This window comes from Monodon monoceros, unplaced genomic scaffold (assembly GCF_005190385.1).
Source record: "Monodon monoceros isolate NGI ecotype Baffin Bay Population unplaced genomic scaffold, NGI_Narwhal_1 Super_Scaffold_6, whole genome shotgun sequence".
NCBI lineage: Eukaryota > Metazoa > Chordata > Mammalia > Artiodactyla > Monodontidae > Monodon > Monodon monoceros.
Genome location: NW_021703783.1, coordinates 58,940,988 through 58,966,568, shown reverse-complemented (window position 1 = coordinate 58,966,568; position 25,581 = coordinate 58,940,988). Strand labels below are relative to the sequence as shown.

Genomic DNA, 25,581 nt, shown 5'->3' with positions numbered 1-25,581 from the left:
TGTAGACATATCTTTCTGGCTCAGTCCCTACAGTTACCATGTTCTCTAAAGGTTCTAGCTTAGTCATTTTTACATAATAATACAAGTTGGATTTAGGAGTTATTTGCATAGAAGTAATGGCTAAGCCATGAACATGCAGCTAGTGAATAGTTATTCCAGGTTCAAAGCCAGGCTGTATGACTCCGAAGTTCATGCTTTTCATCAGTAACAGGCGCTGTCACCTTCTTGCCCTTTTTAAATGTTAATTTTGTCAAGTTGCAGAAGTCAACAGCCACGAAAGGAAGCATGGGCTCAAGTCATACCAATATCCCCTCTGTCCTTGGGTTGGCAAGTGTTCTATGGACATAAGAAGCCCTTTGCACCACCACTGGCCCCCAAAGATTCCCCTACTGAAAAATCAATGTGGCGCATGGATGCCCTGCAACTGAGTAACCAAGAAGCTGAGTTCCGTTTCTTGCCAGTTCCCTTTGATTTGCACTTCAGTGCTCAGAGTTTCAGTCTGCGAAGTAAAAGTGACCCTGACAGTCATCTGCCTACCTGATGAATTCTCTGATGGGGGTTGGTGCAATTTGGTGAGAATCGGCCCTGATGAGGGGCATTCATAATCAGCTTCTCATTTTGCAGAGACCTTCTGCCCTACAGGCCTAAGGAGAACATCGGAGCATAAATCCGTAAGACTTTGAAGCACTTTATATTTCATAAGCACTTCGCTAAAATTAATCATCCAGTTAATCTCCAAGGATGATAACCAAATGATTTCTTTTAAAAATTATCATTACTTATTAACAGATTAGAAAGCTGGAAGCTGATGGAGATATTTTGCATAAGTTTCCACAGGGGAAATTGGAGTCACTGAGGGACCAAATTCCAGTCCCTTCAAGGTCTTTCAATAAAGCAACAGAATCCAAATGTACGGAGGCGGGACACTGGAATCTGCCCCATCCCACTGTATGGAAATCACGAAGTCACTAAATCCCTGGAGGCTTCTATTTCTCTGTCAACCACAACACTAGAATTCTGCCCTTGCTTCTCTTGCTGAACTGAGAAAATGTTGAAGTCTTCATGGAAATTAAAACATTTTATTCTGGGAATGTTGATTGACTTGCATATTAAGCGAATTTAAAATAAATTTTAATTAAACAAGAATGCTTTTAAGTCAGGGATCCCTTAACTATGATTTATTATGTAACTGGCTTTGCTGGTGTTATGTTGTGGTTGAGGACAAAGGATCTAGAGCCAGATGGCAGGATTTGAGTCTCACTCACTACCTGGGTGACTCTGGGCAAGTTACATGCCTCAGCTTCCTTTTCCATAATATGGCATCACGATGGTGTCATTTTGAGGACTGAATGTGTCAGTACAGGTAAAAACTCTTAGCCAGGTTCCAGTTACATGGTAGATGCCCAGTTAATGATTATATCTGCACAGCTCATTAAGGACTTGAGAATTTTATCACAACAAAAAGAGGACATGAGTGTGTCCCCTGTGTTTCTCTGTCTCCACCGCCTTAGACCAGATGGGTACTGACCAACTGTCCAACAGACTTACAACCCCTTACATCCCTCTTCCCCTTCTCCCACTCCTCTATGTCTGTCTTTCCCCATCTCTCTGTTACTTTATCTCCCTCTCTTCTCTCTTCCTCCCCTTTTCTTTTCATCCCCCTCTTCCTGCATCTTCACTATCCAGGGCAATGAAAGATCCCACAATTGTCTGGGTCTGCTTGTGGGAACTATTTTTTTCTCATGAAGTATCAGAGAAAAACAGCCTGGCCTGTGAAGGTCTCTGAATCCACTCTCCTCACTGAACAGACTGTGTTTGTACCTCTGCCCCAATTTTTATATCTGCCTCTCTCTGACTCTCTTCTTGCCTTGGTCTGCATGTCTTTGTTTCTCTCTGTATCTGTCGTCTCTTGCCGTGTGTGTGTGTGTGTGTGTGTGTGTGTGTGTGTGTGTGTCTCCCCGTCAGTTGTGTGGGTCCCCTCAGCTGTGAGAGGTGAGCTCCCTGGGCCCTCTGAAGACCTGCTGGTGGGGAAGAAGAGGGGAAAAGATCTTGTGCCTCCTCCTGCACTGGGATCTGATTGAGAGAACTGTTTTCTCCAATGAGAGTAACTATCAATAGGACCTGGCAGGCGGTTCTGGAGCTCCAGGGAGTCAGGTCGCTCTGGATAGCCCCTGAAGTAGCAGGACTTTAAACAGTGTATCTCCAAACAGATGTCTAAGTAGAGCAGAGATGATGATTCTAATCAAGACAACTTACATGAAAGTTAACTGGGCACATATTTAATGATGCACATAATTATGATTGTGCTGCATGATAATTTGCATAAATGGTAAGGGGCTCATGTAAATGACTGTAATTAGCATTACTTTTTCCCAGCTAAGCCAAATTTTATTTCCCCTTTCTACATTGCTAATTCACCAGCATCTGTAATCAGTGTCAATGTTGATAATTTCTTGATGTCACATACTGTTTACTCATCACATCCCATGAACATACTTAGATCCAGACACACAGATGCACATGGAAGCACACACACACACACACACGCACACACAGAGACAAAGAGCGAGCCTGGACCCAACTCTCTAAAATGAGGATTCCCTTATCCCTAGTTCACTTACCCTCCTCTGCAGGGCAGAGGTTCTCTCTGTTCCACCCATGAATCCCCACCCCACTCCCCTCCTTCTGGGATCGTTGCGATCTCTTTGGAGAGGCTTGACCACTGGCTGAGTTCCCTTCTAATCCTAAAATTCTATTTTAAAAATAGTAATGGGGTGGGGGGCGTTTAAAACATATGAGTAGGTTTTGGTACCTTCATAATATCACCATCATCTCCATCACAAAAAATTATAATTATTGAACATATTCCAGATACAATGATGTGCTCCTCATATGCACACTCTCTTTAAATTTTGAAGTAGATGTTCTTCATTTCCTAAATGAGAAAACTGGGGCTTATTGAGGTTAAGTATTTGCCCAAGGTCATGGAGCAAGTCAGTGGGAAGTCAGGGTTCAAATTCTGGGGATTTTGACTTTAAAGCTCATGGTGTGTAACCAACTTGTTCTTCTAGCAAAATATAAATGATAAGGACAGATATTTCCTTCCCCTAAACCTTTATTTTTTTCATCAGTAACTATGCTCATGGGGCAGATCTGTCTTATTTTTATAGGAAAAAAGGAGCTCTGAAGAACTGAAAAGTTCCCTCCGTGGCCCTCAATGTCCTTGTCAACTGTAGCTTGTACCCCTGCTTGCACATGACCTCAGCCCCTCACTGTTCTCCCACTCCTCTTGGTAAAATCCAAATTGTCCAGACAATGGCTGCTAATTAGTCAGAATAATTCTTCCCTTTCCTGAGAACCATCTTTGAACAAATATTCTTGAAAATAGCTGAACTTCAGCTGACCCTGCCTGCTGAAGCCCTGTAAAAAGTTCCACCCTCCTTCCCAAGTTAGAACGGCTCCTTCTCCTGCCGGCAGTTTTGAAAAAAGACTTATGCTAATGGCACTCTTGTTTTTTTCCACAAAGGGTATGAATAAGGGATGCTGAGATGCTAGCAGCCAGTCCACAACTTGTGGAGAAGCCAGCCTAAGAGTGAAATTAACATAGGAACAGGTAAAGACATAAGTTCTGAGAGGAGAGAGAAAGAGAGTGGTGGAGGCAGAGAAAGAGAGATGTCCAGTGGTGTTCAGTTTTCCATCCTATTTCTCTGAGGCCAGCACAACATCTGTTATTACCATTGTTTTTCTTACGTAAGTGAATTAAACATGTAGGGTCAAAAAACAAAACCAAAAAAAAAGAAAAGAAGGATAATCACAACAGTCCTCAAATTTAGCTGTGCAAACATATGATTTTATAACTATACTGAAATAAACTTAAATCTAGAGCCTCTATGTCCAGGAATGAGGGTAAACATTATTTTTCCCTTTTTATTAGCTCATATTCACCAGTCTCTTCTGGGTAGATGCTCAGTCAAACTCAGGGTTCTCCCCTCACCCCTTGCCAGCCCCACTTTTGGAGATGAACTCAGTTGCTAGAGAATCAGTGTGCTAAAAGATAATTTTCAAAAATTATGACTCATACAAATATAAAATATGTGTCAAAGATTTTATTTCACTCATTATTTTAATGAGGAAACCAGTGAGAAGCAAAAACTGGTTCCAAGGAAAATCCAAAGGAAAAGCATGTATATAGGCAATCAGGAACCCTGAATTGAATTTGCTGATAGATACAAAACTGACATCTTCCATAGAGTGGAAATTGCTGCACCTTCGTTGGATAAAGTTCACTGGTATTTCTAAAAACTGAATTATTTGCATCACCATCAGCCTTTCACAATTTAACTTCAATTTCTACAGACTTGCAAAATAGGGTCAATAAAAGACACAGATCCCTGTAGAATCAGATAATCCTGAAATGGTCCTTCCTCCAGAGATTTTTACCGAGAATTCTGTGTGTATAGTCTGATCTGCCACACAGGATCTACAGGCTGGTTTAAATAGAAGTGAGATTTGAATAACTGAACTTGAGAAACTTCCTGCCAAATACGACCTATAAATTGCTGCCGAACTAAAAATGTTCTGTTTTCATACAGTCCCCCAACCCAGTTCATGGGCGTTGTGTCAGCACAATAGCCATCTAAATGTTCAGTTTTTACCATTAAGTTTAATTAGGGCAGTTTATCTCACACATTAGGAAACCCTATCACAAGCCTTTGGCATCCCCACCTCGAAATGCATATGCAGATGGAGTGCTGTCTCAGAAACTAGGGTTTCTGTAAGAGGAGGAAATTGGTTTAAGATTTCAAAATCAGATAAAGCAGATCATCTGAGTATGGGCTTGTAGCCCCAATTAGGAAAGCTTGAAAATCATGATGAAAAAAACTTAAAAACCAGCACCCTTGTTATCTGGCCTCCACTTGCCTCTTGGACACATGGTACTTCATTTCATCCTGGCTTTTTGCATCAGGAGACAAGATGCGCACTTTTGGTTTGGTAAGTGATCAAGAAATAAAAACACTCATGGTCTGCTGGGATTGCTTCTCAGAGCTAATAGTAGATTTATTTACTCCTCATTGGGAAAAAAATATGGTCAAATAAGGCAAATTGAACACCTCACAAGCAAGTGGAATATCAGCCTCCTGGATATCTTCCCCCCTTTTTAATTGTGAGAGGGATGGAGACAAGAGCTGAGAGTCAGTGATTGCAAAGGCAAAGACAAAGGAAGGTTCATTTCAGGCCCAGATAATGGAGCACCAGATAAAATTCTGATCAAGGGTCTGAAGACTGAGAGAAGTCATACAGATCTGCCCCATGTTTTTCTTTCATCTTGGTCTGAAATGGCCGTCTACAGTTTAAATACCAAAGTTGGTATTGTACCCACTAGTACACCCTCTAGTTCATATACTAGGTTCATTCTCTCATTCATCTCTTCATTCATGTATATAGTAAGCATATGCCAATTGTCATCTTGGTGTCCCTAAGTCCTCTAGTCTATGTATTTAGTTGCTTTCGTATTTACTGTTTAAACAAAAATGGCTTGAGTACCTATCCAACATCCTATGGAGAGTTCAGTGCAGAACTCCCAAGATTCCTGCAAGAAATCCCAAGATGTCTGCAAACCCCAAGGGGCTTGACTGCTGTGCTTGCTCAGATTTCCTAGTCCTGCTAAACTGTCAATCCACCTCACGTTCCACTTCCTATGGTTCTTGACCTTCCTCCATCCATTGGCACCTTACAAGGGAAAAAGTCACACATTTTTCTTTGATTTCCTCACTGATACAACAAGTTCTTGGGTAGCAAACATTTACAAAAGTTTGAAATCACTTTTGAAATAGTTTTACAACGCTGGACAGTACAGCAAAAAATTTAAAACGAACCATGACTCTTCTTAAAACCCTTTGGACAAAAATAGATGAAGTAAATGTGGCAAAAAGTTGATAAAGTCTAAAACTTGATGGATCCATAGGGTTAATTTTTCCATTTTTGCTATTTTTTATCTGTTATAAAGTTTTCATAACAAGAGTTTAAAAAAATATACTGGTCATGGGGCCATGGAAGATATTTTGCTGTCTGTGTCACTTAGGGTAAAGGCAGAGCTGCCGTATCCTTCTCCAAAGTACAGAGGCTAACACTGTAGACGTTTATTTCACTCTCATATAACAGCTGACTCCTCACAATCACACAGGGTTCCGAGCTCTTGTTTCATCTTGTTTCGCTGCCTTCCCGTAGGGCCTTGTCCTTGACTGCACAGTCAAAGCTGGGCTGTAGACAAGTCTGTGTTACCATTCACAGATAAGACAGTAGAAATTCAGGGCAGTCACATTCTTTCTAAACAAGTGAACAAAAGCTGCATATGTCACTTCTACTCTCATTCCATAGTCAGAGGACCACACCTAGCCACAAGGGTGACTAGGAAACACAGCTTCTAGCCAGGCAGTCATATGCGCAACGAAACTCTGTTCCTCCGGAAGAAGGGAAGATGGCTTTTGGCAGACACCTAGCAGACTCCCCAACACCATCTGCCTCCTTCTGCAGGATCCCTGGCCTCCCTCCATGGGATGCGGCTTCTGTGTTCCCTCATCCCTCTCTCATTCCCAGCTTTCCAACCTCTGTGTTCTACCTGTTTGTGGTGGCTGAATTGTGTCCCCCACCAAAATTCATATGTTGAAGTCCTAACCCTGAGTAGTCAATATATATTTTAAAAATCTGCACATATTTAATGTATATAATTTGATGGGTTTGAACATAAGCAAATATGCATGAAAGCATCACCACAATCCAGGTAGTAAACATATCCATCACCTCTCAAAGTTTCCTCCTGTCTCTTTCCTTTTGTATGTGTGTGTAGAACACTTAATCTGAGATCTACCCTCTCAACAAATTTTTCAGTGTGCATTACAGTATTGTTAACTACAGGCACTGTGTTGTACAGCACATCTCTAGAATTTATTCATCTTGCGTGACTGAAACTTTATACCCATTGAGCAACAACTCCCCATTTCCTCCTCCCCCCAACCCCTGGTACCATTCTACTCTCTGCTTCTATGAGCTTGAGATCATAATGAGATATCACTTCACACCTATTAGGATGGATATCATCAGAAACACAGAAGACAACAAGTGTTGATGAGGATGTGGAGAAGTTGAAACCCTTGTATGTTGTTGGTGGGAATGTAAAATGGTGCAGCTGTTATGGAAAACAGTATGGAGCCTCCTCAAAAAAATTAAAAATAGACCTACCATATGATCCAGCAACTCACATCTGAGTATATATCCTAAAGAATTGGCATCTGAATCTCAAAGAGATATCTGCACTCCCATGTTTATTGCAACATTATTCACAATATCCGAAATATAGAAACAATCTAAATGTCTATTGATGGATGAATAGATAAAGAAAATGTAGTGTACACATACAATGGAATATTATTCAGCCTGTAAAAAGAAGGAAATTCTGGGAATTCCCTGGTGATCCAATGGTTAGGACTCTGTGCTTTCACTGCCGAGGGCCCGGGTTCAATCCCTGGTCGAGGAACTAAGATCCCAAAAGACGCGAGGTACAGCCAAAAAGAATTTTTAGATAAATAAGTAAATAAATAAAAAGAAGGAAATTCTACCACATGCAACAACCAAATCCAGGTTCATATGGATGAAACTGGAGGATCTCATGCAAGTGAAATAAGCCAGTCACAGAAGGAGATAGGGTCTTTAAAGAGGTAATTAAGTTAAAATGAGGTCATTAAAGTGGGCCCTAACCCAATATGACTAGTGTCCTTATAAGGAGAGGAGATCGGGCTTCCCTGGTGGCGCAGTGGTTGGGAGTCTGCCTGTCGATGCAGGGGATACGGGTTCGTGCCCTGGTCCGGGAAGATCCCACATGCCGCAGAGCGGCTGGGCCCATGAGCCATGGCCGCTGAGCCTGCACATCCGGAGCCTGTGCTCCGCAACGGGAGAGGCCACAACAGTGAGAGGCCCGTGTACGGCAAAAAAAAAAAAAAAAAAAAAAAAAGAAGAGATTAGGACACAAACACAAAGGAAAGACCATGTGATGACAGAGAGAGAAAATGGCCATCTACAAACCAAAGAGAGGCTTCAGAAGAAACCAACCCTGCTAACATCTTGATCTTGAACTCCTAGCCTTCAGAACTGTGAGAAATTTAATTTCTGTTGTTTAAGGCACCGGGTCTCTTTTACTTTGTTATGACAGCCCTAGAAAACTAATACTCTGCTCCTTTTAATGTAAACAGTTTTATTCAACACTTCACTGCTTTGAACCCATGCAAGCCTCCCTTGGTAAATCCTTAACCTCATTAAGGCTCTCTGCTAAACAAAAGGCCATTCTCTCAGGATATCTGCCCATTAGTAGCACAGAATACCCATAGAAGCTGGGAATTAGCCTTTCCTTGAACAAGATCAAACTTTGGCCTATCAGTCTCCTTAAGTTGGAAGGGAGCAATATACAAGTCTTTTCTTCCCTCATAGGAAATATGCTACCTCATAAGAAGCTGGAGGCATCTACAGCAAGATTTTCTTTTGTTTGCTTGAAGCAGCCGGTCTCCCCTTCCCACTTCATTCACATGCATTCATTCACCTAGTCTTAAGAGCCTCTGGGGTGCAGGCCACTGTGTGCAGACCAGCTCCAGCCCTCATGGGGCTTACTTCCTAGTGGAGAGACAGACATTGAAAGAGTAAACAGACCAATAAAATATAAATTACTCAGGGATGCATGTTGGTCTGAGAAGGAAAGAGGGATTCACGATGATTTCAAGGTTTGACCTGAGCAACTAAAAGGATGGAGTTGCCATTTATGGAGCTGAATAGGGGTGTGGGTCTCCATGCATTCTTCTGTGTGGAATTCAGTGCCCCCTACCGGGGGTCCTCATCTCTATTAGGAATTACTACTGACAGGTGCAGGGCAGAAGAGAAGGGAACAAACATTTGTTGAGGCTTTAATATTTACCAGTCACTCTGTCTGGTGCTTTATTATACATTATCTCATTTCTTCTCTACCAAACAACCTACTAATTTGTATTTTTCTATTAAAAAATTGGGGGTGGGAGGTAAAGCAAATTGAGACCAAGTGGGATTAAGAAATGCTCCCCAGGTCCACCAAGTTGAAAGTAGCAGAGCCTCTCCAAACTTAGGAAGTCTGTTTGGCTCTCAGGTATATATGTATATTTATCCTATTTTTGAGAAAAGTCCATGGGACAGAAAGCTTGAAAGGTGCTGGGGAAGACAAAGGGGCCCAGAGGTAAAAAGATCATTGGGGAAAATGGGAGAAAGTCTCAAGTAAACCAAAAAATTCTTTAAAACCAGTTCTTCTCTGGTTCAGTATCTGGACTGAGGCACATTCTTTGCCCAGCTCTGCATTTCAGATTTCTGTGCCTTCAATGCCACAGCCCACCCCTCCCCCTCCCTCCCGCAAATCATTCTGAGACATCCACGAAGGGAAGTCCCAGCTATGGAGATAGGCAACTTTGCTACGAAGGCACCATTAACTCTTCATCTCTAAACCCTTCTACACTCCTAACATCTCTACCTAATTGTAAATTCAGTTTTCAGGTTAAACTCCAGTTCAGAACTTGTCAATTGTAAATTACCTCTCTTCTACTATTTCCCAGTTCTACCATGGCATTATGATTTTTCCTATCAGCTGGGCTTGACGCTTAGAAATCTTTTGTCTCACACCCATGCAGGTCTAAGATCTACATCCTCAATATCTTACACAGCCCTTCCTATAAGTGAAGGTTACTGCCATCTGCTGTGCCACGGGCCGTCATGACCTCTCGCTTGGATTTCAGCAATAACCTCCTGTTTCCCATCCCATCTCGATCGCTTTCTCCTTCTATCCACCCCATATCTCTCTGCCACATTGATTTTTTTCTAAAGCTCAGCTCTGAAAATCCCTGTTGCTGCCAAAATAAATACAAATCCTCAGATTCCCATTCAGGCCCCACCCAATTCCATTTCTCATCCCTGGTCTCCCTATGTAGCATCTTCTATGGATAACTGCAGTAAAGTGCTTCTACACACTATTTCCCTCTGACGTTTCCATCTTCATCCCTTTGCCTCTACTGTCATTTGAATCCTACATATCATCCAAGGCTTATTTCAAATCTTATCTGCTCCATAAAGTAACTTGCTGGTGACCCCTTCCTTGAGGGATCTTTTCTCAGCCTCTTATCATATACCTCTCTTGTGGCATTTATCTAGATACTTACAGGTTGATTTCTTTTTTTTTCTCATGTAGCGGATATGAATTTACAACTCCAAATACTGATGATCAATAAATGGCAATTCAAAGATCATATTATATCTGACTCCAAGTCCCAATACCTCCAGATTAACAGATGAGCATACCTCAGTCTTCCCTAGGTATGAACGAGAATTTATGAAGCTCACATGGTATCCCACTGAGCTCATCATTTGCTTTCATTATCCAAGTCTTCACTATTCCTTGAATGGAGCCTGCTGGCTGGGACATACCCTCTCTCCATGGTCTACTCTTCCCCTCTAAGCTCTGTCCTCCCACTTATGGTGCTGTTGGAAGGAGCGGCAGTCTCCTGCTACCTATGGATCCAGCTGAATTCTATTTCCTTTCCACTTGAGGGATATTCTTCCCCTCTCTTGACCCTCAAAGACACTCCTTTTGTTCTGCCTCTCCTTAATGGTTACTGAATATTTTCACAAGTCATACCACCTTTACAAAAGACAGAAGGACAGATTGCCTTCCTGTATTTCTGCTTTCTGCCCTGAAACACAAACCTCCCTGAAGCAAAGGAGCACTCCTTTTAGCCTGGGGGAGGCTGCAAAGTCACGGAGAGCAAACACAAGTTCTTATCTCAATAAGGAATCCAGCCGCACTTGTCCAAGTTTTCTGGTGACAGCAGTAGTCTTACTCATGTTTCTATCCTTTATAGCCTGTGCACATTTCAAAGGTATCTGGCTTAATAAATAGGCAGGACTCAAGAAAATTCAATCAGGAAATGTCCATTTTTTTCTTTGTCTTGTTTTTCCTCTCTTACTACCATCAAACATCCTATTGGTTCTCCTTTCTCTGCCTTTGGACAATACCTCAGGCAGATCCCTTAGCTTTACCTGTCACTTCCAAGTATTAGGACACTATTATTTCAGTAATTAGGAAATCCAGATCAATCTAATGTCAAACTTCTGCTCTCTGGGACTTCCCTGGTGGTACAGTGGTTAAGAATCCTCCTGCCAGTGCAGGGGACACAGGTTTGAGCCCTGGTCCGGGAGGATCCCACATGCCACGGAGCAACTAAGCCCGTGCACCACAATTACTGAGCCTGTGCTCTAGAGCCTGTGCTCTGCAACGAGAGGCCACTGCAATGAGAAGTCCACGCACCGCGATGAAGAGTAGCCCCTTCTCGCAGCAACTAGAGAAAGCCCATGCGCAGCAATGAAGACCCAACACAGCCAAAAATAAATAAATAATTTATTTAAAAAAAAACAAACTTCTGCTCTCTTCATCTAGTTCAAAGCTTCTTCCCTTTCCCCTGCCCATGCCCAGCCTATGCTCAGAACCCTGGATTTAGGGAGGGGACTGTGATCTGTCCTTGCTTCATGTCCTCCCCAAGATGCTATTGACTCATCCACATTTGGAGCAAAGGGTGGAGGGGAAGAAGGATGATAGGAAAAGGAGCAAAATATTATTTCTCCAGTGCTGTTTGAGTATCTCTCTTGGCTGTTGAATGCCTTTTCTCTCGTGGAAAAAAGCCCAAGTGCTGGCTCAGTTTTCTCGTGAGGAACGTTTGTCAGCTCTTTGAAGGACACGCCCCATGCCCACTTCCATAATTCCACTCTGCTCTGTCCTCTGCTGCGTGTAAGGCACTCTTTGGGTAGTTCCCACTCAGCTCTTCTGCTCAGCTGCTTTTCCTAGTATCCACTTGGCCCTCTAGAAAATAGCATTCAGTCTTTCCTCACTTGTCCCCTGCCCCCTTGCTCCCACTGAAACCTAGGAGATCAGGTCACTCTCCTTGCCCTGCCATCAGAGGCCAACAGGGGCCACCTCTGTCTTCATCAGGCACACATCCAAACTCCTGTAGTCACATGTAGGTTCTCGGCTCTGGTAGGAGAACTGGGGCAACTCATTGAGCATCTAGCTGGGGACTAGGTGAGCTGTCCCTTTCCCTTTGTGGCAGACATCACACTCTTGACTCTGAGAGGTTCTCTGACTGCTTCCTTCACCTGACTGGAGGTAGAGGAATATTCCAGAGCCCATTCTCCTGACAGATCTATTTACAGAAAGCCTCTTTCCTCCAACAAATCCCTAGCCTTCTCTTAGACAAGCCGGAGGTGGGTATTAGGCTAAGGGCCACAAGATCACATTTGGTCACTCTTAACAAATCCTGAATAGCTGTGTCCAACGTCACTCTTTTTAGAACTTGTAGTACTCCTTAGCTATCGGTCTCAGCTTTGGATTTCAGCTGCAATTCTGAGGCAACAGAAATACCTGTTGAATTAAATAACCTTCAGACCCATTCATTTCTTTGGGTATATAAATGCAAAATAGTAATTAAAGAAAATGACTTGACAAAAAAAGGAAATGGCTTCATCCTTATAAACACATTCTGAGCACCAGTTGGATTAGGCAGGTTGTCTGTCTCCCATCCCCTTAGGATTGAAAAGGGGCCATTTGGGTGTCCTGCAGCCTCTTGAATAGCCTTTCTTTATCAATTATGGTAGACCTTTTCTTGATCATTTTAATTTACTACATGGAAAATGTTGGTATAAGTAATTACATTTCAACTGCTTGGGGAACTTTTTCTTTTAATGTTTTTTAAAAGTTGCAGTTCTTGTGCAAAAATTAAGCTGCTTCTTATATTCAAGTACTGGTCCACTGGTTTCTGCCTTTCTGAACCTAGAAAAATGACCATCACATTCGCTGATTTCCTACCCCTCCATGGAAAAAAATAGTAACACAGTGTGCTAGAAAAACCTTTTGCATGAGAGAAAATAGTCTTCAGATTCAGGCAGAGCCTTCCTTACCATCCAAGCAGCTCGTAGGCTTGGGGAGCCCATAAAAGGAGAGGTCACAGGGATGGGTGGACAGTTGGGGTAGGACCCAGAGACAGGCCCTGAAAGGGCCTGGAATTTCACCTTGTGACCTGGAGGAAGTGCTTGTGTTTGCATTTGTAACTTGTTTTTCTTTTAATCATTAAAAAAGAATCTTAACTTTGTCTGTGTTTCCTGGAACATGACCTATGGACCATCTATATCAGAATCAGCTTGGAGAGCCTGTTTAAATGCAGATGCCTGGATCCCACATAAGACTACAAATCAGGACCACAGTCTTGGGACCCTAGAATTTACATTTTCCATAAGCCACCTACCTCTCAAGTTTGAGACTCCCTGTAGGCTCTACTGTCCTCGTTGGCACAGACACTCTGAAGAGGCGTCAGACTCGGGGCTATTCATCGTCTTGAAGCAGAACCACCAAAGCCCCCAGTTTCAACTTCCTCTCCTCCCTGACAATCTGTCTTCCCAAAATACAGGTGTGCTTTGTCCCCTACTAGTCCCTGATTCTTTTTCTCTTTTTTTTTCCATTTTCTTTTGTGTTCTACTTTGCCATTCTTATTCATTGAGATCATAGTTGTGTTCAGTTAACCAGAGTCTTTAAGTTTCCATTTTTTAGGGAAGTTTTGCAGTTTGTCTCTCATGTCTCTCTCTGAATGAGTTACACTCTGAACAAGGTTAATCTAAGATGTACTGCACATCTGCAAAATTTAAGAATACTTTTGGCCCCAAACTTGAGATACAGTTTCCAAGTCCTACAACATCTTCTGGGAAGTATGATCCCTTTATTTCAGTGATTCCTTCCCCACTAGTGAGATAGACTTTGCTCTGCCTGCCTTCTTTCATGGGAATAACATGATCATGGAAGAGCAGAACTAATGGGTAAGCTACCCCAAGTGTGTGTGTGGGAGGGGGGGGCCTGTCCACATAAAAAATTGGAGCCTTCCCAAATCAGCTTGTTGGCATCATTCTCATGGACCAATCTCTTGTGATCCCGTGAAAGAAGCATTTGCTCACCAAGCTGCCCTTCTGGCATTGAAGCCTAGTGAGAGCATTCCAGGACGTCCCCACAGACCTGAGTCCAGGCTTACTGCCCAGATGGCATTGTACTTCAGCCTTCACCAGCTGAAACCCTGCAGGGCAAAGGAACACAGAGCCCCAAGACTGGGTGTGGGCCTCACTCTAATGTTATGGCCTGCTTCTTCTATTCTAATGCTAGATACTATAGAAATTATGTCTCTTCCCTTCCGTTCTTCCTTCTTTCTTTCTGTTTCTGTCTTCATCTCTCACACACAGTCAGTTTCTATTGTTCTCATGCAAGGTGCCTCACGCAGTTGCAAGCTCACTCTTCTCTTTCTCACACACCCTCACATTTGCTTTTTATGCTAGGTTTCATGAAGACAGGAGAGTGGTGGGAAAATGTGACAGGATAAAAAAGGTATGAGCTAATAAATGTAATAAACTTGGGGAAACAGCAAGGCCTGTTCGTTCAGATTCCACTTAGTGTCTTAGAGATAAGGATGTTCCTTTCCTCTGGGTTTAGGGAGGGCACCTCTCATGTAGGGTTTTATGTCCTGCTTCAAGGGAAGGTCAAAAATCTTTCTTGCACATGCCATATCTCAAATTCCTTCAGCTTAAAAATAGATGATAAAAAAAAATAGATGATATGTCAAGGTGTTAATACGTTGAACCCTGTCACAAGGGAGGAGGGAGTTTGTCTAGGGTCCTTACTTAGGCTGTGAAAGGTAATTAGAGCTTACTGGATATGGAATTATATAGAATTTATTTGGAGCAATTATATAAGAAACAGGGCACCTAAATGGAGGCAGTTGTTCCATCAGGAAACGTAGATGCTGATGCAGGAATGCTGCCGGCAGCAGTGCATGGGAGTCGCGGCAGTGGGGACATTGCCAAACATACAGAGTGCACTGGAGGACAAGATCATTCCAGTTTTCTATAGAAGCCCCCAGATTGGGGTATGCAAATTACAAAGCTATGGAAAGAAGGATTTGAGTTCTCTTTTTCCCGGCTGAAAATTTCTTGTTTCAATGCTGATGACATAGTTCATCAGCTAGATCATTCCATAGAATAGCCAAAACCATCTGGACACAATCAGGGTATTCCCAAACCTGCACTCTTGGAGCACGGACAGTATTCATGAGTCTTCTAATTGGCCAACCCTGCCTAAGGTGCAAATGCATATGAAATTATTAGCAATGGAAAAGCATAGGTTACAGAGAATGTTTCCTTCTGCAGGGAATCGCTGATGGCACATCAATTTCTGATATCAGAGGCATGGAAATTTGTCTGCCATAGAGTCACAGAATTTTTGAGTTAGTAGATTAAGGTCATTAGTTTTCACCTCTCAGTCAGTGAAGTATTTTCTAGAGCATGTCAATAATAATAATAACCACTAAATAATGAGGAGGTGATGGTACCTCATCTTTATGGAGCCCTTACTCTTAATTTACAGTCTCTATCATATCAGCAAGCTAGGTGGTATTTGCATCCCTCATTTCACCAAGAAGGAAACTGAAGCTGTTAAGTAAAGCAGTTTATCCCCAAGTCAGTATGGTGAGTGAGTGGGAGAGCCAGGGTTGATATTAAAATATTTAACCACAGGTGTGTCCAAGGCACGAGCCAATGAGAACAGACAGTGGTCCCTGGAGGTCCCCTACTGGGCCAGGAATTAATTATTTATGTAATTGGACCTGGAGGAGTGGAGCTGGGGGAAGGTTTCTGGGACACCCAGGTTTGCTGGGAGTGAGGATGGAGTGCACTTGGGTACTCAGGGAAGGAGTTATTTACCAGCCTTTTCACTTATTCTAAATGTCTTGGGAGATTACCTAGGATGGAGGAATAATGCTGACAAGAAATCTCATTCCATTCTTTGTTTATATCTGCTAGAGTAGTGATTCTTAATTTTTTTCTTTTTTCTTTTTGAGCCTGAGGATCTGAGATCCTTCTAAGAATCTAACAAAAGGAACAGACTATCTTTCTAGAAAACACACATTGGTACGTGCACACATGCATGAAACACACATGAAACATAATTTGAATTCAAAGAGCCCTAGAATTAAGAATCAACCCTCCACATGGGTGCACCCATATATACTGACCCTCTTTTTGCCATTTTGCCACTCTTCCCAGCCCCGGCCTGGGTGGAACAGCCTCAGGTCTATGACATAACAGCTAAGGAAGGCAGGAACAAAGGAGGAATGACAGGAAATCTGTTCTTCCTATCTCAAGTTGAATAACTGAACACAGTTTTCCATAGAAATATGTTTCTATCTGTTGATCACTTTCTAGATTATCGTTAGGTCCATATTGCTGGTATCTTGTGAGTTAGCAGGTTGTGAGCTTGCATGGGGACAGAACCACTCATCTTCTTTCTCTGGGAAAATGTGTTTAATCTGTTCCAACCAAACAACCTCTGAATGAAGCTTTGGAACTTCTAAGTTGGGTTCTTAGTAAGTTGGGGACAGACTGTGCTCCGTTTGTGAAAGAGGAGAAAATATCGTATTAGCCGTGTAATTGGGCTGCAAGCCCAAAGACTTAAAAGGATGCACATTATGGAAAGTACTATTTTTAATTTAAAAAATTGAAGGGCTTCCCTGGTGGCGCAGTGGTTGGGAGTCCGCCTGCTGATGCAGGGGACACAGGTTCGTGCCCCGGTCTGGGAAGATCCCACATGCCGCGGAGCAACTGGGCCCGTGAGCCATGGCCGCTGAGCCTGCGCGTCCGGAGCCTGTGCTCCGCAACGGGAGAGGCCAGAGCAGTGAGAGGTCCGCGTACCGCGCAAAAAAAAAAAAAAATTGAAATATATACCGCATGACATTAGGACTCTGTGTCTTTAAACCCCTTCATGTTCTCTGTGACCTAATGCATCACCGTGGTGTTGGTAAGCGTAGTGACGCTGTGCTTTTTCCAGCTGGTAAGAATTTTTATGTAGACATAGATTTTTTCTTAAAAAACCTTTTTGCAAGGCTGAATAACCAGCTATTTTAATGATCTAAACCACCTAAAATTTCAGTACTTTGGATTCGATTTTGATGCATAGTGTTCTATAGAAAGCACAAGCAAAAATGTATAATTCATGAATGATGTGGTACATTCATGATTTATTTACAGCCCAGAACTCCTGGTAACTCAGAAAACATCAAACACCCTACACCCTGGCCTGCCATTTAAAGCAGCATCTAGGAAAAAAAAGACAAGACAGAACACAGGAGATGTACTGTTAACTTTATATAAGGCAATGAGTAAAACACCTAAATATTTGCCAAGAAATAAATTGAACAATGATAGAAATAAAACATGGCTTTGAGAAAACTAGAAGTATCAGGAGATTGACTATTGGTACCATGAGAGAAGTTGTATATGCTATTATTTGTCATGGCCTTCTCTGTCTGCTTTTTCCTAATTAATTCTTCATCATATCTTGTGATTTTTTTCAGTCTTCCTGAGTATTCCTATTTCCTAATAAAATTTTAACTACGAAAAAACCCTAAAATCCTTAGGACGGTTAGGAGAGGGACATAATTTTGTTAGTTTTCCAGCACAGTTACTAGTTCGTTGTTTCGCAAAACATTCTGTTACATGTCACAGGTCCCTGTCACCCCTTACCAGCACTGGCATCATCCTTAGCCCGCAGATTCTCAGCTGGGAGGCTATTTCAGGCATGACTCCTCACTGGGTGGAGTCACCCCGTTGATGATCAAAGAGTTGTGGGGGTGGCTAGGTGGGAGTAAGGATGACAAAGTGTCCTCTTTTGGTAAAATTATATATATATATATATATATTTTTTTTACATCTTTATTGGAGTATAATTGCTTTACAATGGTGTGTTAGTTTCTGCTTTATAACAAAGTGAATCAGTTATACATATACATATGTTCCCATATCTCTTCCCTCTTGCATCTCCCTCCCTCCCACCGTCCCTATCCCACCCCTCTAGGTGGTCACAAAGCACCGAGCTGATCTCCCTGTGCTATGCAGCTGCTTCCCACTAGCTACCTACCTTACGTTTGGTAGTGTATATATGTCCATGCCACTCTCTCACTTTGTCAGCGCTTCCCCTTCCCCTTCCCCATATCCTCAAGTCCATTCTCTAGTAGGTCTGTCTTTATTCCTGTCTTACCCCTAGGTTCTTCATGACATTTTTTTTTCTTAAATTCCATATATATGTGTTAGCATACGGTATTTGTCTTTCTCTTTCTGACTTACTTCACTCTGTATGACAGACTCTAGGTCCATCCACCTCATTACAAATAGCTCAATTTCATTTCTTTTTATGGGTGAGTAATATTCCATTGTATATATGTGCCACATCTTCTTTATCCATTCATCTGATGATGGACACTTAGGTTGTTTCCATCTCCGGGCTATTGTAAACAGAGCTGCAATGAACATTTTGGTACATGACTCTTTTTGAATTCTGGTTTTCTCAGGGTATATGCCCAGTAGTGGGATTGCTGGTAAAATTATATTTTCCTCTCCACAAAAAAGTGACTGTCTCTATTAAACTGGTAAAATGGTTAATAAAAAAAAAATTATTTTTAAATCCTCCATGAGTTTTCATAAAATGCAACTCCATGTGCACTGGAGACCTCAAGGCTGAAGGACACTCTCCACCTGGCCCCAGGCCCGGGGGACAGTGTATGTCCCCTGAGCTGGGGCAGGGATCAGATGGGAGGCCTAGCTACCCAGGCCTGGACCGACCCTTTCGTCACAGTTGAGGCGAATTCTCAGTGGTGGACAAGCTTTTGGTGAAACATGAGTGGTTATGAGGGTTCATTTTCCTAGGGGTCATCAAGTTCTGCCTTCTCCAGAAACCCCCACCCCACCGTTACAGCACCTTTGTCTTTATTAATGATAAAACCCCAACTTTGACAAATCCCTGCTCCAGGAGGCATTGTGGGGTTGGAATCCTCACCACGGATCGCCTCCTTCCACCTTTTGTACAGGTGGGATAGATGGAAATAATCACTCTCCCAGGGAGAGATACTTTGGCAGGTGGTCCTTAGCATGGATTTTACCTCTTTTCCTTCTCTTCAAATATAACTAATTCTTGTGGGAGTTTGTCTTAGTCAGCTCAGGCTGCTATAAAAGTTGCTGTAGGGCTTCCCTGGTGGCACAGTGGTTGAGAATCCGCCTGCCGATGCAGGGGACACGGGTTCGTGCCCCGGTCCGGGAAGATCCCACATGCCACAGAGCGGCTGTGCCCGTGAGCCATGGCTGCTGAGCCTGCGTGTCTGGAGCCTGTGCTCCGCAGCGGGAGAGGCAACAGCAGTAAGAGGCCTGCATACTGCAAAAAAAAAAAAAAAAAAAAGTTGCCGTAGTTTGAGTGGCTTATAAGCAGCAGGCATTTATTTCTCACAGTTCTGAAGGCTGGGAAGTCCAAGGTGAAGGTGCCAGCAGATTCAGTGTCTCATAAGGGCAACTCCTCCTGCCTTGCAGGTGGTTGTCTTCGTACTGTGTCCTCACATGGCAGAAAGAGGGGTCATCTCTCTCGTGTCTCTTCTTGTAAGGGCACTAATCCCATTCCTGAGAGCTCCACCCACATGACCTAATACCTCTCAAAGGCCCCACCTCCAATTACTACCGCATTGAGGATCAGGGCGTCAACATATGGACAGGGGAGGGGGCGGGGGTGATGCAAACATTCAATCCATATCAGAGTTTATTCCTAAGTAAAAAACAAACAAAAGAAAAGAATAAAACAGGAACTTTGAAGAGCATAAGACACTCAGTGGGTTAAGGCCATGGGGAGAATGGGGGTCCTGGCTCCCCGTTGCAATTTGACCACCCTACACATTCACCCTCAAACCTGCCTCATTGTGAGCTGTAGTTGCCCCAGGGACCTAATAATTTTAAGGCTTTGCAGGAGGCATATTAGCCCATATGGGCAAGCAGAGTAACATTTAGGGTGACATGTGAGGCAGGACTCCTTTTTCATGTCCAATTTTGCTATTTCTAAGCCTGTTGTTAGAGCACGATATGTGTGATGTCCACTACAGCAGGTACCAGGCTGAAGGCCTCTCAAGAGGATCATAAATGAAGACAGACTAGCTCCATTAAGTATGTTGTAAAATAAATTGTTCTCCTACTTTTCCTCCCTTGGGTTTTTGAGTTAGTCTGTGTGATATTACTAGCATCTGTCTTACTTTCTCCTTTAGGACAAAGAATAAAGTCAGTTGCTTTAGAAGAAAGTATAAACATCTTGTCAAACAAAGAGGGAAATTGGGCTCTTTGGAATGGGGAGGCCCCATTAAATAGGAGAAGGGGAAGCAGACCCCAAGTCATAGAAGCAAGGGTTACAGAATAGAATAAGCTTTTCATTGGGGAAATCTTGGACTCTGTATGGACACTGTCCCATAAACATCTCCCACAAGCCACACATACCACTGATCTAAATCCAATGGGCAACCTAGATTATGATGCTTCTAGGGAGACTGAATCTATAGACACAACATTAACAAATGACCTATGAACAGACAAAATCCTGTGGACCAGCTTTGCTGTAAGTCCAGCTGAAACAGCAGTATCAGCAGTGATGGGGTCTCTGAGATCAACTGCCACTGCAAGGCTAGAAGTGGGGCATGGGGATGGGAGACTTTCTAAGAAATCTGCTTTGCTAAGATGGGGTCCTCATCTAAACCTCTGTCTAGAGCAAACTACCAGGATCAGAACCAGTCTCCTGCCATGACCTGTAGTAACCAGTGGGCAGCTCACCTAAAATGGGATTGAGCCTAGAGCATATCAGCCTCTGAGGTAACCCAGAGTGTGGGCCAGTGAAAAACAGCTAAACAAGCTGTTTATTTCAAAATTCTCAAATTGTCTAGTCTGCATAATAAGTACGGTACAGTGAACAAGGGGATTCATCCAGAGCTGGAATTGATCAGACATGAGTTGCACACAATGGCATATAGGTTTTAACTGGCACACTAAGCCCTCCTGGCTCATAGTTGCTCTCTGGAGTGTTGTGTTAAGGAGGATCCTGAGCCTGAATCTGAGCCCAGCAGGAAAGAGGACCATGATCAGTGGCAATATGTACCATGGACCAGGATCGGAAGAATAATGGCCATGTGCCATATATGTACCATCTCTGAACTACACACTGACAGTAATGCTCTGGGGCTGGAAGAGTAGGTTGGAATCTAGTCATGGAAAGCTTCAAATATCAGACTAAAGAGTCTGCCCTTTATTTTGTGGAATTTTGTGGTTCGTTTGGTCAGAGCAGTAGTTCTAAAAATATGGAATGTAAATGTCTTTAGCAGGATCCATTCTCTGCACCTGGCAGCAAGCCTCCACGGCTCCCTGTCATCCTGAACATTCAGTCACATCTTACATTTAAATCATTTGAAGGTGTTTGAGTTTGCAGCCCTGTTGCAGGAATTAGAGAATCATTGATGGATTGTGAGCTGAAAAATGACATGCTCAGAACAGACTTTAGGAAGATTATTCTTGCAAACATATAAAAGATGGATTGGAGGGAAGGAAAAAGTAGAAGTTGCAATACCAGTTAAGAAGTTCCTGGAACCCTTCACGTAAGTTACGTAGACCTAAACTAGGACTATGGGAATAAAAAGAGTGAGCTAAGGGTTGTGCAGAAGTGATACCAAGATGTAGATTGGGTGTAGTAGGTGGAAAGAAGAGAGACTTCAAAATAATGTCAAAGTTTAAACCTGAGGGCCTGGGTGAAGACTGGTGATCCCATTAATAGATACAGGGAATTCAAAGAGGAACAGCTTTAGGCTGGGATGTAGGAAGGAAGGAGATGAGTGGATGAATTGTAGAACCCAGTTATTTTTCTGATGATGCTACTGTAATATGGACTCACAACACAGCATTTTCCTGAGAAAACCTGAGTTAAACATGGTGTCTTGGGCTTCCCTGCTGGTGCAGTGCTTAAGAATACGCCTGCCAATGCAGGGGACATGGGTTCGAGCCCTGGTCCGGGAAGATCCCACATGCTGTGAAGCAACTAAGCCCATGCGCCACAACTACTGAGCCTGCGCTCTAGAGCCCGTGAGCCACAACTACTGAGCCCATGTGCCACAACTACTGAAGCCCACATGCCTAGAGCCCGAGCTCTACAAGAGAAGCCACCACAATGAGAAGCCCACGCACCGCAACAAAGAGTAACCCCCACTCGCCTCAACTAGAGGAAGCTGCACGCAGCAACGAAGACCCAATGCAGCCAAAAATAAATAAATAAATTTATAAAAAACAAAACAAAATAATATGGTGTCTTGTCCTATTTTTTCCAAGACTAATGGAGGGAGTCCAATTTGGACAGCTTGCTGGGATCAAAGGTTTAGCCAGTGGCCATGGAATAGAGCCAAATTAGCTGGGATAGAATCTGTGCCCTTGACCAGAAGAGCAAAGGACTAACTGGTAATCAGCTTAGCCATTTCTGTTATACCATATAATTGGGTATCGGCTTCCTGTCCTCAGCTTCTTGCCAGCTGGATGGTCGCCTTGCCTTACCGTCTGACACAGCTTTGGGTAGATGTCACACTGAACTTGTTTGATGCCTCACCTCTCTCCGTCAAGTGTGGGATTGATGGGGTGAGCATGATAGGGAGTGGGAAAGTATGGCTAGGCCAACAACAAGTGTGGGTGCAGTCTTGCTGGATGCCTAGGATTGCACCTTGCGTGCCCATTGGGTCCAAGAGTTCTGCTTCATGATGCCAGATGTGGGGCTTGCTAGTGACACTTGCCGCACATCCCGCACCCAACATCTTGTCATCAATACTTGATGCCAAGACCCGTTCTCACCTGTTGAGTCCCGGTTCAGTTATCAGTTAATTTAGTGGCTTGGTATAACCTTTTTGTTGTTTTATCATGCGTGTATAGATTGACTGGGGCTCAAGTGAATGTCTCATGGGACCTTCACACGTCTGTGGATGGGGCTAGAATATCCAAGATGCTTCATTCACATGTCTGGTTCCTTGGCAGGGACACCTGGAAGATGGACTCAGCTGGCCTACTGATGGCTGGGTCTCTTCCTCTCACCATACAGTCTCCGGTCTCTCCAATTTTCATATGGCCTGCTCACATGGTCTCTCCAGCAGGTAGCTGAATGTCTTACACGGTGCCTAGGGATTTCCAAAGCACAAAAGCAAAAGCTTCCATGCTTTCTGGTGACTTAAGCTCAGAACTGGCACACTGTCACTTCGGCCTTGTTGTGTTAAACTGAATCGTACAGCCAGCCTACATTTAGAATGGGAAGGGACTTCTTAAGGATGTGAATATTGGGAGGTGCAATTCACTGGGGGGCGGGCATCTGATGGCTTCACATCTGTCTCTGAATAAAATCCTCTGAGGAGCTCTGGGAACTGTACCCCACACCCTCTGACCTCAACTCATCCTCTCTCCCTCCCTCCCCCACTTCTCTCTAGCTACACTGGCCCCTTGCTTTCCTTCAGCCTGGGAGAGGTGGGGGGAAAGGAGACGTCAGGGAGGTGGTGGTGAAAGCCTGAGTGGGTCTTGCCAGACATGTAGGAATCATTTAGGAAGACAGTTAATGGTAAAGGAATCCCAAGAAAGGATAGAACATTTAAGAGCACTGAGGATTGTGAAAATTGCCAGTTGTGTGATTAGAACATAGAGTAGCTATTGGGGTATTACAGAAGATGAGGCTAAGAGACAAATTATGAAGGAAATTATGTGCCAAGCCAAAAAATTTCAGTTTGGTTCCCTAGATATTGAAGGGTTGTAAGCTGGAAAAACTTGATTAGGTTTGCGTTTTAGAAAGAGCACTCTTTGGCAGTTTGGAAGATGCAAAGTTCGTGGGCCCATGAAAGATGATTAACTGACGATTTAGAAAATGGGTGGAGTAGAGATACTCATAATTGTCTTCTATCCGATCAGTGAATGAAAGATTCTTTGTAATATCCAGGTCCCATCCGTTCCTGTTGAGGTCCAGGAAATATCTCTTCATGCTCTTTCTTGTTAAATATGCTGTTCCCAGCTAATTTATATCTTCCACTGCAAGAAAAAGGTAGCAACACAGTTATTACTCAAATGTCGTGGCTTTCACAAGCTATTTCTGTAGAAACGATATAGATCTTTTTGCTCCTGCAGTTCCCTAAAATCAGTTATTTCGCACTGGTTGTATCATTACTCCTGATGTGGCAACATCCATCATGCTGCCTGTCATACTGGTTTCCAGTGATCCTCTCGGAGGTTGTTATTCTCTCAGAGATCATTATCATTGATCATGATCACAGACGCAAGTCTTTTCCAGGGGATGCAGGAAAATGTGAACAATAATTCATTTTCCGCTCATGTTAAATTTATTGTTCAGGATTTTATACCTTAAATGTAAAATAGCTCATATTCCAACCACGACTTCTTTTAAACTCTTTAGGCCATAATCACTGCATTCCTAGAATGTCCTCTTTTAACATTGAACACACCCTGAACTTCCACACCATCACCTTCAGTGAGGATGGGAGAGGAGGAGCCTGTGGATCTAAGGGGAAGAGCACAGATCCATTTACTCAAGGAATGTCCATCCCTCATCTGGCAGGCCTTAAGACCTATCTGGGAGAGCACGATGTCACCATATCAATCAGAGGAAAGAAAGGGCATTGATCAGAAGGCCTGCTGCTGCTGCACAGCAATGATCTCAAAGGCCTCGGACAAGACAGGTGGGGTCGCTCCTGAGGACTCCCTGGTATGTGGTATGTCGCCTGCAAAAAAGTGGGATGACTGCCCTGGGTGCCAGCAGCAAAGGTTAGAGGTAAAGGACTCCTGCTACCACTGTCAATACCCTTGGCTGCTTGAGACCAGAGATGTCACTGTAGTTGGAGCATGGACACTCGAGCCAATGCACAGGCCCGCAGATGCAGCTCAGGTCCAATGATGGGCAGTGGACTATCAGTTGTCCAAAGCCCTGATTTTTTCTTATGTCTTTTGTGAGTGTCAGTAACCCCAAATCAGAATGTCAGCACTACTCTGACAACCCAATCTTAAACTATCTTGTGAAATAAATACTGCATTGGCCACTAGGAACAATCTGCTTGTCAGTCTGCACTCCTGGAACTGGGGCTTGGTCATGTGATCCCAGAAAAACCCCATAGGGGCAAGCTCCAGAGTTCCTTAGGACAACTGGTTGACCACCCATACCAGGTAGAGTTTCAGAGAGCACTCTGAAGAGGAGAAACAGGGACCAGGAACCATGCGGGCTAGGAAGTAACTTGCCTGGATGGCACTGCTGGACCCAGCCAGTCCCAGGCACTGAAGGGGACTTAGAAGTGTGTTTTTTTAATTTATTTATTTTAGGACTTCCTGGTGGCGCAGTGGTTGAGAGTCCGCCTGCCGATGCAGGGGACACGGATTCGTGCCCCGGTCCGGGAAGATCTCACATGCCACAGAGCGGCTGGGCCCGTGAGCCATGGCCGCTGAGCCTGCGCGTCCGGAGCCTGTGCTCCGCAACGGGAGAGGCCGCAACAGTGAGAGGCCCGCGTACCGCAAAAAAAGAAAAAAAAAATTATTTATTTTTTGCTGTGTTGGGTCTTCGTTGCTGCGCGCAGC

At 43.5% G+C, this 25,581-nt stretch overlaps 1 protein-coding gene across 2 annotated transcripts in view; it reads left to right on the top strand.

Moving 5' to 3' along the window:
- BBS10 (Bardet-Biedl syndrome 10) overlaps positions 1-24,622 on the top strand; it is a 46,100-nt gene extending 21,478 nt beyond the window's left edge. For both annotated transcript variants that reach the window (XR_003790995.1, XM_029204219.1), the window contains exon 5: positions 24,575-24,622. The gene's annotated coding sequence lies outside the window, so the exon portion shown is untranslated. The remainder of the gene's footprint in view (positions 1-24,574) is intronic.
- Positions 24,623-25,581: the final 959 nt, after the last annotated feature.